Source organism: Globicephala melas, chromosome 19, assembly GCF_963455315.2.
Source record: "Globicephala melas chromosome 19, mGloMel1.2, whole genome shotgun sequence".
NCBI classification, from domain to species: domain Eukaryota; kingdom Metazoa; phylum Chordata; class Mammalia; order Artiodactyla; family Delphinidae; genus Globicephala; species Globicephala melas.
This window is the reverse complement of record NC_083332.1, coordinates 51,416,804-51,433,335: the sequence shown is the minus strand read 5'-3', so window position 1 is coordinate 51,433,335 and position 16,532 is coordinate 51,416,804. Positions and strand designations below refer to the sequence as shown.

The following is a 16,532-nucleotide window of genomic DNA, read 5'->3' as shown; positions in this document are numbered from 1 at the left end:
CTAGAAACTGCTCCCTGCCTTTGGACTCCTAGTTCAGATATCACCTACTGCATACATCCTTCCCTCATGCCCACACAGGGTGCACTGTTTCTTCTCCTGTAGGCCCCTGGGTCCCCATTCACTCAGTTACTAAAACAGAAGCTGGAGTATAAAGTCCTGTTTGCGTGTGTGACTGTGACAACCTCTGCAAAAAGGAAAGTGTCTCATCCATGATCGATTCACCTGCAAGTACCTCACTGCCTAAGGCACAACACTAAATAAGTATCTGCTGAATAAATGAATGAATATTTGATGCTCAAAGTTTGGTAAAAGTTCATTCCCAATACACACACACACGTGCTCACACACACACATACACACCCCACCTCTTGGAATACTCTTTAGTCCCAGTGACCAACATTCAGTGACCAATGCAGCACGCCCTTCTCAAGCCTCCTGTTCGAACCCTCCCTAGTCTTGCATGCCTAATCCTTCACTCCTGACTCTCACATACTCTCTCCCCATGCGCTGTCGCTCCAGCCAGGCTGCTCTCTGTACTCTCCCGTCTCTTCTCCTCTTGGCCTTTGCTCCCAGGGGACCTGGAATGACTCCCAGGCCCCACCCACCCAGGAAAACTCTCTTTGAATTTCTATCACTACTTAAATGACATCCCAAAGGCCCCAGTTCCTCAAATCTTCCTGGTTCCCCTCAACCCCTTGTGGCTCTGCTTCCTTTGAAACTTCTCATTGTTTCTTGTGTGTTTACTTACTGACCTCATCATGCTTTTACAATAAATAGCTTCAGTTCTTCCCCGAGTGTCCACGGGGAAGCTATAGGACTTCTGAGCGATGTCGATGTTTTATGTGTAAATTGGGAAGAATGATACCTCCTGTCTCACAGGATAGCTTTGAAGAGTGAGTGATTAGTGTGCAGGCCCAGCAGTGCTGACTGATACACGGTATGCATGAGGTGAAGGACAGTGAGAAAGATAAAAGCAGCCCTGGCTGCTGTCAGCTGGGGGCCAGGCCAGCGTTTTACAACTGAACATAAACAACATCACAAGACACCAACATCACACGAGGTTACTCTGTGACTGTGATGGAGTGAGACAAAAGTAAGACCACTCTGCCATCCTGCCTGAAGGCATACCCAAACTAAAATAACGATAGCACCACAAAAGTATGGTGTCCACCTCCTGGGCTAGCATGAATGCCTGCTCCTTCCACCATTACAGCTTTAGCCCTGTCCCATTCTCCAACTCTCAGATAAAAATTAGGAAACTCAGATATGATCCACCTCCTCCCTTGTGTGTAAGCACAACATTGTCTGACCGTAAGTCTGTCATTACTGGTGGTGTCTGGCTGGTGGACAGCCATGACAGCTCTTATTGAAATCAGTTATGTGCTATTTTTTGTTGAATTCAACGGCTAGCTATGATGTGGGTTTGAAGGAATGTGAAGTCATTCCTTTTGCTCTTTTAGATATAGAAATGCCTAAGAAGTTAGTTTAAGGAAGTAAAATTTATCAATGAGTTCCATATCATGGAGTCTCTTAAAATATATCTTACTTTTAGTTGATGTTGAAATTTTTCCGTATTTATGATCAAGATGCTTTTATCTTAACCATTGTTCATGTTAATCAAAACCAGAGATCTTTTCAGGGGGCCACAGTGTTACCGGTGCCTGTCCCTAGTTTCTGCGACCAAGATAGAACTGCCAAAAGGTTCTCTGTGTACATTTATTTTTACTGAGGATACTTTCAAAATACCATTTCTCTTTAAATGAAATAATTTATCACACTCTACTTTAATAACCTTCAGCCTGAAAAAGGAATAGTGAAAGTGGAAAAAAATTAATAATGTCAAGTCGTCTGATGTCCTCTAAGGATCTGATTTGAGCAATTTCAGAAGGTCATGATCTCCCTAAAGCCCAACCTTACCGCTTTCCTACTGGCTTCCGTTTATTGTCATCACGGACATTCCTCCAGGGGCTACACGTGTTGTCATCAGAAGGAGACCATTTTAAACATACAACTATCTTTGAAAAAGAAAAATGTTGGCTCTGGTCACACTGATTTGCCTAATTGTTCTATCAAATCAGCAGAAATTTATTCATCATGTTATCACTTTGGGAAAGGGGAGTAACTGTGGCCCTAAGTAAAAAGGGCCTATGAAGTGTTAGTACTGATTGGGGGAGAAGACATTAAAGCCTGATTTCAACCTGGGGCACTTTCCACGGTAGGAAGCTGTGAGTGATGCCTCGCTCGTCACAGGGGTTGAATTCTCTCTATACTCCTTCCAAGTTTTACACATTCATTCACTGACATTGCCTAGGGCCGCTTTGATAATCATGTTTTAACTGAACTAAATCAATATTTAAGTAGACACTAAGAATGTTGAAATTTAAGTTCAATAAAACTTTTATTTCAAAGTATGATTTTTATTTCAAATAGTGAAAACTTTCATTATAAAAGTAATTTAAATATGTTGTTATAGAGTCTGGGGGGAAAGAATAAGGGAAGAAAAAAGTCCTACTCACCATTTCAGCATTTCTAAAAGTTAGTGGAAAACTGGGTCCTTTCCTCTAGCCATTTGTTAAAAGTTATAGTCCTATCCATTAAATCATTTTATAATTGTAATCTGATACCAATAAATATATCTTTCATTTTATTATAGCTAATTAGCATTTGGAAGACATATTTGCTCTTTTCACACTTTCCAAACACGATAAGGTATGTACCCGTGTGCACTTGCAAATCCAACCTTCCCGATTTCAATGACAGTAAAGGACATGGCATCTGTGATTTACAGAATAAACTCCATTTTAATTGACACTATTTAAATAGCTTGCTCGAGGTCAACTTGCAAAACCAACTCTATTCTACCACTAAGATCAGAGCCTCTCATGATGAATGCCAAATGATGAGTCGAAGTTTTAAAGGCACATATTTTCAGATGTTGTAGAAGTCCGAGCTTGCCACAAAAAACAGCTTTTCCCCCTGCTCCATTTGATGTTTTTCTTTGGCTTCTCTGTTCATCCCCGTGAAGATGAACGTATATACATCCAAACACCCATATAGCCAGAGGAAAAACAGTCAGAGGGGAAATGTTTGACACAGGAAAATGTGCTCACAGTCTAACAGAGTTTGTTTCTGTTGAGAAAAAAATGAAGTAAACCCTTTGCATTGACTCTCTTTTTCCTCTGACCTCATTTAAGCCCCTAACGTTGAAGTTATTTTACAGCTACTTGATAGACCCAACAGTTCTCTAAGGCGGCAGCAAGGACTTCTACATCTTAGCCAGATCTCATGGCACAGAGGGCTGGAGAATCTTCTTAAGGAGGCTGGCTGGGGATGCAGCTCAACACGAAAATGACATGTTCGCAGCATCTGCCAGGCTCTCCCTGTGTGCCCTCCCCTCCCCTGTGGAGCTCTCTTTGCTGCCTGAAAGTGGCCTCCCCCGACCCTACCAGCACTCCAACTACTGTAACTGCATGCGCTTCTCCTCTGTCAGAAATGTCCTCGTCCTCCTCTCAGCTAATCCCCATGAGACCCTTGCCTGACCCACTCTCTCTGCTGCATCAGCTGTGATCACCTGGCGGCCCAGAACTCGGTGTCAGTCATCTCCATACACCCAGCAGGACAGAACAGGTGCCCAGCGCTTAGTACACTCCGACTGAATGGACATACAAATTCCTGCGTGAAAACCCAAAGCCACGGGGCTTACACCCACTGCCGCTGGCGTAAGTAAGAGTGTGAATACGGGATGTGGTATCAAGTAGGGCTGATTGGTGACACAGCCCCTCCTCATGTTGTCATATGATTAATACTACCTCTGGGCTTTCTTGATCAATGTATCAAATCAAGAAAGAATATCGAGGGCATATTCTGGAGCTTCTTACTGGATATTAAAGTTGTTCTCAATTGTTGAGAATAACTAGAGTAATAGGAACGCATCAGTTCCTAGGGGGGTTTTTTCTCGTGGAAAAAAAGTTGTACAGTAGAGAGCGAATTTGGTAGAGCCCCTTTGAGCATGAGGTGTCAGGAACAAAAGGATGACAAAGAGCTTCATATCAGAGCGAGATTTAGACAATCACGGTTGTTAAGGCCATTTCACAGGCTCAGAGCGGTTAAAATCCTTGTGATAAAATTGCTAAGCCTCTTATGCTGAGATGCCGTTTCTCAGACTTGGCAAGAAGCAAATGGCAAGGTACAAGCAGAGACGCCGGTCGAAGCACTCTGGCTCCCTCCGGCCCAGCACCGTACCTGCAGCCACCTGCCCACTGCTGCTGTGACGGACGCCAGCCGTCACCAAGCGGGAGGCTCAGGGACGTCTGTGCAAAACGAATGAATCTATGCCCAGGTATCCGTGTCCATGTGCAGGCTTTAACAATTCAAATTCCATGTCCATTTGTTATTTCAAATAAGAGTTCTGCCCTAAGGACTCAACACTCAAAAAAATTGTTTTATTTTGTCTTTGTGTTTGACAGAGCCACATTTCCCGTATGACAATATGTGCCCAGCAGAGCTGGCAGTGTTTGGGAGAAAATAAATGTCTGCGCCATGCACTGAGAGGAGACATTTTTCCCCATTTCCTCAAGGATGTGTTCCAATCATTCTAAGTAGACTTACAGTGTCTTGTTTTTTTTAAAAAAAGTTATGAAGTTGAAAGTAGGTCTGCAGGGTGACTTTCTCTACCCTTCTTTCCCTAGCTGCTATCTTTTTGTAGGACTCACATTAGACATACTTAATGTCCTGGTTCATGGTTTTCCGATGAGAGCTTTGATTTCACAGTTAATACTGGTTCTCCTTTCGGGTGAGTGATATTTAGGAGTATTTCCTTAACATAACCGTCCATTTAAAATATATTAGGATCCATTTTTGATGCTAACTGTATTGATTAATTTGACATATCTTACTATTTACGGACACTGAAAACACAAGCTAAATCCTGTGGAACAGGGCTATTCAAATTTTAATGTGCATACAAATTTCCTGGGGCTCTTGATGAGATGCAGATTCTCTCAGTGGGCCTGGAGTGGTGCCTGAAATTCCACATTTCTAATGAGCTCCGCTTTTTCACGATGCTGCTGTTGCTGGTCCCAGAACCACACTTGGAGCGGCAAAGCTGCAGAACTGTGCTACTGGAGCTTGGTGTATCTGACATCACATGGGAGCATTGTTCAGCCGTGATTCCTGGACCCCATTCCCACAGGTTCTGATTGGGTAGGCTGGCGTGGGGTCTCACATTCTGCATTTCTAACAAGCTCCTAAGTGATGATGATGACGCTGATTAGTAAATCACACTCTGAATATCACACGAGGTAATCTAGCTGAGCTATAACATGCCAGCCTGACCCTTACCAGGGCAAGCACGCAGTCTGGCCTAACAGGACATTTTAGACAAAGAAACGTTAGCATGCTTCAGAACACTCCCCCGTTAAAAAGCAATTTCTACAAGTCAGATACAGATTGCAAAGACTGCCACTGGTGGAAAGAAAACTGGAGGTAGGTGGACTTTTTCAGCCGAAAATAGTAACAGATGTGGAGTAAAGTAATATTTGAGGTCATTTGTGTTGCAAACGTTTACCATATCTGATTTTTTCTCATGTGCAAGAGGGCAGTAGTAATCTTTACACTTTGGCCAAAAGTCAGTGTGACTTACTGTCCACATTCATAGACAAAAGCAGTTAATGGGAACGAAAGGAATATCAGACTCTATACTTCCCAAACTTCAGGAAGGTAAGCTTCTATAGTTCAACCCAAAAATGGTCAAAAGAGTTCAATTCAGCTAAGAAAGCCAAGGAGGAGTAAGGATGGAATAAAAGCTGACAAAGTGTGGACTTATGATGGTTCATTTTACGTGTCAACTGGACTGGGCCACTGGATGCCCAGATATCTGATTAAGCATTATTTCTGGTATGCCTGTGAGGGTGTTTCTGCAAGAGAGTGGCATCTGCATTGGTGGACTGAGTAAAGCAGGTGGCCCTTCCCGGTGTGGATGGGCATCATCCACCCTGCTGAGAGCCAATACCTTACAATAAATATCTTTATGTATATATATAATTGGTTCCCTTTCTCTGGAGAACCCCAACTAATGCAGATTTTGGTGCCAGGAGTGGAGTTACAGGGACAACCTTGGTTTCAGGCCACATCCTAGGCTTTTGATTTGTACTGCCCTTGATAATGCATGGATGGGAAGGAACAATGCCTATTTACAACAAGTAGAGTTTTCTGGTACCTATTATTTATGGGGCCAGAAGACAGAGTTGAACTCCAGTTCCTGAACAGAGCCCCTGCTGTGAAAGCTTACTGAGGTAAGAAACACTGGACTTCTCTTAGAGGAAGTAATCGCACACTGAGGTTTCAAGGGGGAGGTGAGTCCTGACAAACGGATACAGCCCACACCCCGGTCTTCAGAGTGTGGTCCAGCCCAACAGGCTTCAAATGCAACGATGAAAAAGAACGTGATGGCTTCAAAAGACTAGCTCCAACAGATAAGGTAGGCACACTGCAGCAACAGATGTCAGTAACCCACCGTATACCTGAGGATTTTGCCATTTCCAGACATGTCTTGCCAAATCCCAGCTTCCGGCATCACATAAGATTATCTGAGGGCTTTATCTATCTCCCAGGGAGGAAGGATGAGCCCTCCGCCAAAGACCGGCCAGAGAGGGTGGATGACTGACTTGCCCTGTGGGTAATAACACTGAGACAAGGGAAGTACACCAGCTCCTACAATTCCCTGCCAGGATTAAGCTCTAGTTGCCCAAATTGCACTTCCATCAGCTGCTTTCCCTCTCTGCCTCATTTCCCCCCTCTCCTACTGATTCTTTGGATCACCTTCCAAATAAATAACTTGCACTCAAAGTCTTGTCTCAGCATCTGCTTCTGGGGGAACCCAAACTAAAACACATTAGTTCGGGTAGGCATATTAGAAAGAATCAGAATATCGAGCACAGACTGGTTCACCGTTCTGAGGTAATGAGGTTCCCATAAATAGAGCCGTTGACGCACTGGATGGAAGAATTGCTGCAAGCAATAATGCAGAAAAAACCCTCATGACATTGATTCGAGATAAGTTTCAGAAGTAGATACAAACACAAGACAGACTCATTTGATACGTGTTATGTGTGCATGTATGTGTGTCAGGACACATACTTCTATAGGTCTGTATGATACCACTGCATTGCCTGATCCCACCCACACAGAAAGCTTTATCCTGCTCATTGATTTCCTAACATTTGAGTTTTCCCTAGTATCTAGCAATATCCAGTTTCTTTCTTTCATCAGTGAAAGTATTTTTGTACATATTTATATTCTGTTATATACTATACAGTGTGCTCTACATTACACCAATACATAATATTTCAGCTTATGAATAAGCAATACTTATTCAGTGAATAATATTCACTAGGTACATGTAAATTTTTTTCATTTTTTTAGAATTACTTTCCATTTTATTCTAGAATTGCTATAAGGGCACAGAAGTTCTTATTACATATTATAGTTTAATCACAAAATGAATGATTTTACAATACAAGTAGAACCTGTTGGGACAGACTTTACTTTGGAGTCATATACTCCTCAAGCTGTATGACTTGGACAACATTATTTAATTTCTTTGATTCTAGTTTCCTGGCATGTACAATGTCAATAAATATTTCTGTTAATGTAAGCTTACCTGAGGAAAAAAAATAAATAGTCTAAAATATTTTCCAGCATGGACAGGTAAAAAGTCAATAGATAACATATTTGTCTACCATAGGAAATGATATTATTACACAGGAGATATTATTACAAGTCATGGTATTATACATGAAATAACTATAATTTTAGTTCCTTGAGTTTTTCCTTTTATTCTCTGTTCATTTTACCTTGTGCAAATGGACATATTTATGAAAATACTAGAACCATATTAATGTCTCCTTCATTTGTTTCAAATCCATTTAATCAATAGTCTACTAACTGTACAATTCTAAATGCTTCAGAACCACCTCGTCACTGCCCCCAAATAAGGAAGAATGGTGTTTTGCTGTGTAGAGGAAAGTATTTTTCCTTTTTTAATTATTATACCAATATTTCAAAAATGCTGACTTTCGGGCTTCCCTGGTGGGGCAGTGGTTGAGAGTCCGCCTGCCGATGCAGGGGACGCGGGTTCGTGCCCCGGTCCGGGAAGATCCCACATGCCGCGGAGCGGCTGGGCCCGTGAGCCATGGCCACTGAGCCTGCGCGTCCGGAGCCTGTGCTATGCAACGGGAGAGGCCACAACAGTGAGAGGCCCGCGTACCGCAAAAAAAAAAAAAAAAAAAAAAAATGCTGACTTTCTAGGAGAGTGAATTCCTGGCAGTACACAATGCTGCTGCCTTTCTGAGGATGGATGAAATAAACAGCACACTACAATGAACTCTCTGGGTAGATGTCTCAGAAATGTTCCTGACACCACAAGATCCTGACTTAGCTAAATCCATGCGGTGGGAATTTGTAAAGAAATTGCTACTCACCTACATATGAGGGTGATCTGTATGCATCTCAAGTCAGTGACATAGTAAAAGACAAAACCTCTCACTTTGGGGCCAAGTAGACTGGCAAACACCTCTAATGACTAATATTTACACAGTGTTGGGTTTCAGAAAAATTAATGTTTTTTCATGAAATATTTTCACTAGCCTAGAAAAGAAGGAAAGAGGGAGATATAGCTCTACTATGTTCACATAATAATAGCAATGACCTTCTTAACCATAATAGTAACAGCTTTACATTTACTGAGCATGGCCTATACATTTGGCAGTACAAATAAGTGCTTTACATCGTCCTGGCTCATCCTTACGACAACATAATCATCCTTATCTAAACCTCTATTAAATCACACTGGTTGACAACAGGCAATCAAGATTTTGTCTATGTTCAATGGTTTTTAAAACATTAATTTTCATTACTTTTTTGCTAGATTATTTCGTGAACATTAATTCTGAAGTTTAAAAGGGCAATTTCTTTTTTTTAGTACTGTGAAGTTGGTCTTACCATATTTTATCACAAAACCGGATTTTAAAAATTGTAGAAATAAAGTGGCATTGCTTAGCACATGATTTATAAATATATAAAACAACAATTTATTTCACATGAAAATGACAAAACAGTGAGATAACAAAATCAATTATTTTAGCCCTAAAGCCAGATAGGCCATTGGTTCCAAAGGATTTACAAAATCAATTGATCAATTTCATGAATAGCTGCTAAATTACACACTGAGATCTCAGACTGGGATGAGCTCCTCTCTAAGTATCAGTTCCAGTCTTCACCAGGATGTTTGACATTGATACCTAAATATTCATTGCTCTCTGTCTTAAGGGCTTTTCAAATTTGTGATGTCACTTATTAGACTATAGATACTATTTGGTGAGTGTATTGTCTATGGCATGGCTGTATATCAAATTGCCAAAAATTTAGTGGCTTAAAACAACACAAACGTGTTATCTTATAGTTCTGTAGGGCAGAAATCTGACACAGGTCTTACTGGGCTGAAATCAGGAAGATGTCAGCTTCCTTTTAGGAAGCTCTAGGGGACACTCCATTTCCCTGCTTTTTCCAGCTGCTAAAGGCTGCCTGCATTCCTTGACTCATAGCCCCTTCCTCCGTCTTCAAAGCCAGCAACAGCAGTTTGAGTCCTTTTCAGACTGAATAACTCTGACCTCCTTCCATAGCCATCTCTCCCTCCCTCTGAATCTCCTCTTCTGCCTCATTCTTTGACTTTTAAGGCCCTTGGGATTACGTTGGGCTGCTCTGTATAATCCAAGGTAACCTTTCTGTTCCAATCTCAGCCGATTAGCAACTTTAATTCTATCTGCAACCTGAAATTCCCCTTGTCATGTAAGTTAACATATTCCCAGGTTCTGAGATTTAGGATGTGAACATCTTTGGAGGGCCATTCTGCTTACCGTAACAGGATGCACATTATTAATGACACACATTCAGTTATTTTTGTCTGTATATTTCCTGGGTACCTATTATGTTTCCAGCTCCAAGTGAGGCTCTGGAAAATTAACATAAATAATACAGACATATCTTTGGGAGCTTGCATTTTAGATTTTAGTCTTATTAACTCCTGCAAGTAAACACAGATTGAATTTTTAAAAGGTGTACCCCTGAGAAGGTGAAAGACAGTTTCTAAGAGAAAAAGATGTGAAAACATACCTGAGCTAGTGATCCATATTGTTTTTTTTAGGCAAATAGTAAGTGACAGCCAGTTCCCATTATTCACAGATTCTGTACTTGTAAACTCACCTACTCGCTACAATGTATTTGTAACCTCAAAATCAATATCCGTGGCGCTTTTGTGGTCACTGGCGGACATGCACAGCGTTGAAAACTTTGAGCTGCCCTAGGTGCATGTTTCCAACTGAGTTAAAACAAGGTAATAGTCTGTTTTCCTGTTTCAGTTCTCACCCCCTAAACCAGTGTCCTTTCCGTGTTCTAGTTAGGGTCACATAGTCACATCTTTGTACTATTGTTGGTGATTCTGCTGTTTAAACGACCCCTATGCATTAAGGCTGAAATGCTGTCTAGTCCTAAGGGCAAGAAGGCTGTGATGTGCCCCATGGAGAAAATATGTGTGACCAATAAGCCTCGCTCGGGCATGAGTTAGAGTGCTGCTGGCCGTGCGTTCAATGTTAGTGACTCAACAATACAGGCATACCTCGTTTTATCACACCTCACAGACACTGTGTTTGTGGCAACCCTGTGTCAAGCAAGTCTGTCAGTGCCATTTTCCCAACAGCATTTGCACCCTTCCTGTCTCTGTATCACATTTTGGTCATTCTCGCAACATTTCAAACTTTTTCATTATTATTATCTTTGCTATGGTGACCTGTGATCAGTGATCTTTGATGTTATTACTTGCTGAAGGCTCAGATGCTGGTTAGCACTTTTTAGCGATAAAGTGTATTTTAATTAAGGTATGTACGTCGTTTTTTAAGACAATGCTATTGCACACTTAATAGGCTATAGCATGGTATAAACATAACTTTTAAATGCACAAGGAAATCAAAACATTTATGTGACTCGCTTTATTTCAATATTTGCTCTCTTGTGGGGGTATGGAATTGAACCCGCGATATCTCCAAGGTGTGCCTTCATACATTAGCATCTTTGAACAGAAACACACATAAAACAAGGTCATGTATTGATGGGTTGATGAAAATGTGACCAGAGGCTCACAGGAACCTAACCCTGTATTTCCCCCAGGAGCAACAGTTTAGTATTGGCTAATTCAGTGTTCAGAGAGAATTTATAAAACATCACTATCGCAAATAATGAGAATTTACTGTACTTACTGTATAACTTCTACTGCTTTAACTAACTGCTGAAAAAAATCCATAGTAAGTGTCAAGACAAATCAACAAAATGCATTACAATGTCATAAAAAATTATCTTTAAAGATGTATAATTATGCTAACATATAAATTATTTCATACTTTACAAGTTGCACCTGTCAGGGGTCAGAATAATTCACATGTATATGTCCACTCTATGTATGTCTTAGGTTATTTTTCTTTAAAAAAAAATATTGTAGCTGGTTGAATAGTAACTTTAAATGAAATCACTGACTTTTAAATTTTTAAACGCACACTTCAAATGTAGCTCGGGTACTGAAACATATGCTTTCCCTGTTGTTCCTGTTTTCCAATTTTACTTTATATTAGGTATTTTGAGAGGAAAATAGCAGAACTATAAATACAGATGCTAATGAATCATCATAAAAGAAAATCTTTTAAAAATGTGTTATCATGTATGCTTCATACTCTGGAAATGATTTCTAAAAGCCTAGACAAATGCAGATTAGATGATTTTGAGGCTATTACAAAGCTTGGCTAACAGGACCACTTCCAGTCACCTTCCATGAGTGTCCCTGTGAAAGGGGTAAAGGAATCTACCCCATTGTTAAGGTAGATCCTGGAGAGGTTAATCCACTCGTCAGCTCCTCTCTGCACCACACTCTGCAAGTATGGGGAACTGAAGGGCAGGTCAGTTACAGCCAGAGCTATATGTGGCCCCGGGCTCAGGCATCACTTAGCCTGAGGTATGGGGGTGGAAAAACAACAGAAGACATAGCAACCCTCTCATTTCCTTTTTTCCCCATTTCTCTCCTTTTCCTTCCCTGTGAGATCTGCCTTTCATTCCTCTTCTCTATTTCTCGGTAGCAGCGAGCCTCACCTCCCACCTCCCCACTCCCAACCCGGGTGCTCCTTTATCAGAATCAGCCTCCCCTGGGTCTGGACCACCTCCTTTCATCCCCATGGAGACAACCAAATCCACATTAGTCTCAGTACTCTATTCAGCTTGGTCCTAATGGCATTCATTATTCTCAGCCTTATTGCAGGTAAAATTATACTGTGTAAGAATGGAAACTTAAACTACTAAAAACTTAAAGAGGAGACAGCATATATCTGGCATTAAAAGCTTTATCATAGACATTTTCAAACATATACTCAACTAGGGAGAATAGAACAAAAAAGTCATCTATATACAGTTTCAGAGACTGCTAACTCATGGCCAGTTTTATTTCACCTCTACCCACACCCCCTGCCACTTCATAACCTTCCCCATTAGATTATTTTAAATCCAGTCTCAGATATCATATTATTTCATGCATAAATACCTCAAAATATTTCTTTAACGGATAAGGATTTAATTTCAAAACCTAAAATGTTGACAACAGTTCTGTAATGTCATCAACATCCTGTGATGACTGCTTTCCTCTTGAAAGTGTATGCATCTGTGTGTGCGCATGTATATGCACTATTGTTCAAATCAGCTTACCCCAAATTTCCATACAGTTGATGCTTGTCTTAACTATCTCTTTACCTATGGATCATCTCCCTTTCATTTTCCCTTAATTTGTTATCAAAACCTGCTGGCCAATTGTCTTACAGTTTCCCACAGTTTGCTGATTGCCTCTCTATGGTGTCATATGATATGTCCTATCTAGTTTGTAAACTGGTAGTCAGATTTGGGGGCTTGATTTGACCTAAGTTTGACTTTTTAGCCAGAAGCTTTCAAAAAACACACTGTATACATCTAGCAGGAGATGCATTACACCTGGCTGTCTCTGTTTTTATGATTCTAGAGATCACTGATGTTCTCCAAGTACATTATTCCATTAGAGGTTATAAAATGGTGATATTCTGATTCTATCATCCCTTCCTCAATATCTTATTTAATCTAGAATACTTCTCTAAAGACAAACATCCTCTCATCAAATACCTGGCTACCCTGAGATGCAGTTTAATCAGAAAAAGCAGAGAAATCTTGATTATTCCTTTTTTGAACCAGTGTTCAGAATACTGAGTTGATCCTCTAGCATCTTCCAATGATGGTAAATAAGGAAATTTTTGTATTATTATGAATTAATGAATGATTAACTTGGTGTTTCAATACATTTCTGGAATTATTCTTATTGATATTCCAGTTGAAATCCTTCTCGAGTTGCCTCCTGAGTCTTTTTGACATGACCCCAATAGTCTTCGGTAAAAATCCTAGTTTTCTGGTACTATAAGATATTCTAGATTTATTTTGTATATTTCATACCTCATATCTGGATTCAGCTATTTTTCACAAGGAGTCCTAAATCCTTTCAGAGTATGATATTTGGGATCCACAATCCAGGTGCTAAGGGAGATCACTGTTTTAGGTTCATGATACCTTCCTGATCAACAAAACTAGGAAATGTTCTATTTTCCTTAGAGAGAAAATATATCAAATTCATACTGATATATCTAATTCAAATTCAGAATTGCAGGATATTTACTTAACCTCTTCAATTTTATTTTTTTATTATTTTTTTAATTTATTTATTTTTATTTAAAAAGTTTATTATAGAAGTTTAAAAAAATATATACAAAAGTAGAGGGGATTGGATGATGCCCTCCACTTGTATCAACAAATGTCAACTATTTTTCTTTTTAAACACCTTTATTGGAGTATATTTGCTTTACAATGGTGTGTTAGTTTCTGCTTTATAACAAAGTGAATCAGCTATACATATACATATGTTCCCATATCTCTTCCCTCTTGCAACTCCCTCCCTCCCACCCTCCATATCCCACTCTTCTAGGTGGTCACAAAGCACCGAGCTGATCTCCCTGTGCTATGCGACTGCTTCCCACTAGCTACCAGTTTTACATTTGGTAGTGTGTATATGTCCATGCCACTCTCTCACTTTGTCCCAGCTTACCTTTCCCCCTCCCCCTGTCCTCAAATCCATTCTCTAGTAGGTCTGCATCTTTATTCCCATCCTGCCCCTAGGTTCTTCATGACCACCTTTTTTTTTAGATTCCATATATATGTTAGCATATGATATTTGTTTTTCTCTTTCTCACTTACTTCACTCTGTATGACAGACTCTAGGTCCATCCACCTCACTACAAATACCTCAAATTCGTTTCTTTCTATGGCTGAGTAATATTCCATTGTATACATGTGCCACATTTTCTTTATCCAATCACCTGTTGATGGACATTTAGGTTGCTTCCATGTCCTGGCTATTGTAAATAGAGCTGCAATGAACATTGTGGTACATGACTCTTTCTTTCTTTTTTTTTTTTGGTGGTACACGGGCCTCTCACTGTTGTGGCCTCTCCCGTTGCGGAGCACAGGCTCCGGACGCGCAGGTTCAGCGGCCACGGCCCACGGGCCCAGGCGCTCCGCAGCATGTGGGATCCTCCCAGACCGGGGCACAAACACGTGTCCCCTGCATCGGCAGGCGGACTCTCAACCACTGAGCCACCCGGGAAGCACTACATGACTCTTTTTGAATTACGGTTTTCTCAGAGTATATGCCCAGTAGTGGGATGGCTGGGTTGTATGGTAGTTTTATTTTTAGTTGTTTAAGGAATCTCCATACTGTTCTCTATAGTGGCTGTATCAATTTACATTCCTACCAACGGTGCAAGAGGGTTCCCTTTTCTCCACACCCTCTCCAGCATTTATTGTTTGTACATCTTTTGATGATGGCAATTCTGACTGATATGAGATGATACCTTATTGTAGTTTTGACTGGCATTTCTCTAATGATTAATGATGTTGAGCATCCTTTCATGTGTTTGTTGGCAATCTGTGTATCTTCTTTGAAGAAATGTCAATTTAGGTCTTCTGCCCATTTTTGGATTGGGTTGTTTGTTTTTTTGCTATTCAGCTGCATGAGCTGCTTGTAAATTTTAGAGATTAATCCTTTGTCAGTTGCTTCATTTGCAAATATTTTCTCCCATTCTGAGGGTTGTCTTTTCGTCTTCTTTATGGTTTCCTTTGCTATGCAAAGGCTTCTAAGTTTCATTAGGTCCCATTAGTTTATTTTTCATTTTATTTCCATCTCTCTAGGAGGCTGGTCAAAACGGATCTTGCTGTGACTTATGTCATAGAGTGTTCTGCCTATGTTTTCCTCTAAGAGTTTTACAGTCTCTGGCGTTACATTTAGGTCTTTAATTCATTTTGAGTTTATTTTTGTGTATGGTGTTAGGGAGTGTTCTAATTTCATTTTTTACATGTAGCTGTCCAGATTTCCCAGCACCACTTATTGAAGAGGCTGTCTTTTCTCCATTGTATATTCTTGCCTCCTTTGTCAAAGATAAGGGGACCATGTGTGTGTCGGTTTATCTCTGGGCTTTCAATCCTGTCCATTGATCTATATTTCTGTTTTTGTGCCAGTACCATACTGCCTTGATTACTGTAGCTTTGTAGTATAGTCTGAAGTCAGGGAGCCTGATATCTCCAGCTCCATTTTTCTTTATGAAGATTGCTTTGGCTATTCGGGGTCTCTACTGTTTCCACACAAATTGTGACATTTTTTGTTCTAGTTCTGTGAAAAATGCCATTGGTAGTTTGATAGGGATTGCATTGAATCAGTAGATTGCTTTGGGTAGTATAGTCATTTTCACAGTGTTGATTCTTCCAATCCAAGAACACGGTATATCTCTCCATCTGTTTGTATCATCTTTCATTTCTTTCATCAGCGCCTTATAGTTTTCTGCATACAGGTCTTTTGTCTCCTGAGGTAGGTTTATTCCTAGGTATTTTATTCTTTTCTTGCGGTGGTAAATGGGAGTGTTTCCTTAATTTCACTTTCAGATTTTTCATCATTAGTGTATAGGAATGCAAGAGATTTCTGTGCATTAATTTTGTATCCTGCTACTTTACCAAATTCATTGATTAGCTCTAGTAGTTTTCTGGTAGCGTCTTTAGGATTCTCTATGTATATTATCATGTCATCTGCAAACAGTGACAGCTTTACTTCTTCTTTTCCAATTTGGATTCCTTTTATTTCCTTTTCTTCTCTGATTGGTCTGGCTAAAACTTCCAAAACTATGTTGAATAAGAGTGGTGAGAGTGGGCAACCTTGTCTTTTCCTGATCTTCGTGGAAATGGTTTCAGTTTTTCACCACTGACGACAATGTTGGCTGTGGGCTTGCCATATATGGCCTTTATTATGTTGAGATAAGTTCCCTCTATGGTTACTTTCTGGAGGGTTTTTATCATAAATGGTGTTGAATTTTGTCAAAAGC

The 16,532-nt window shown here is 40.3% G+C and overlaps 1 protein-coding gene across 4 annotated transcripts in view; it reads right to left on the bottom strand.

Moving 5' to 3' along the window:
* CNTNAP4 (contactin associated protein family member 4) overlaps positions 1 to 16,532 on the bottom strand; it is a 264,163-nt gene that overhangs the window by 141,566 nt on the left and 106,065 nt on the right. The gene's annotated exons all lie outside the window — the stretch shown is intronic.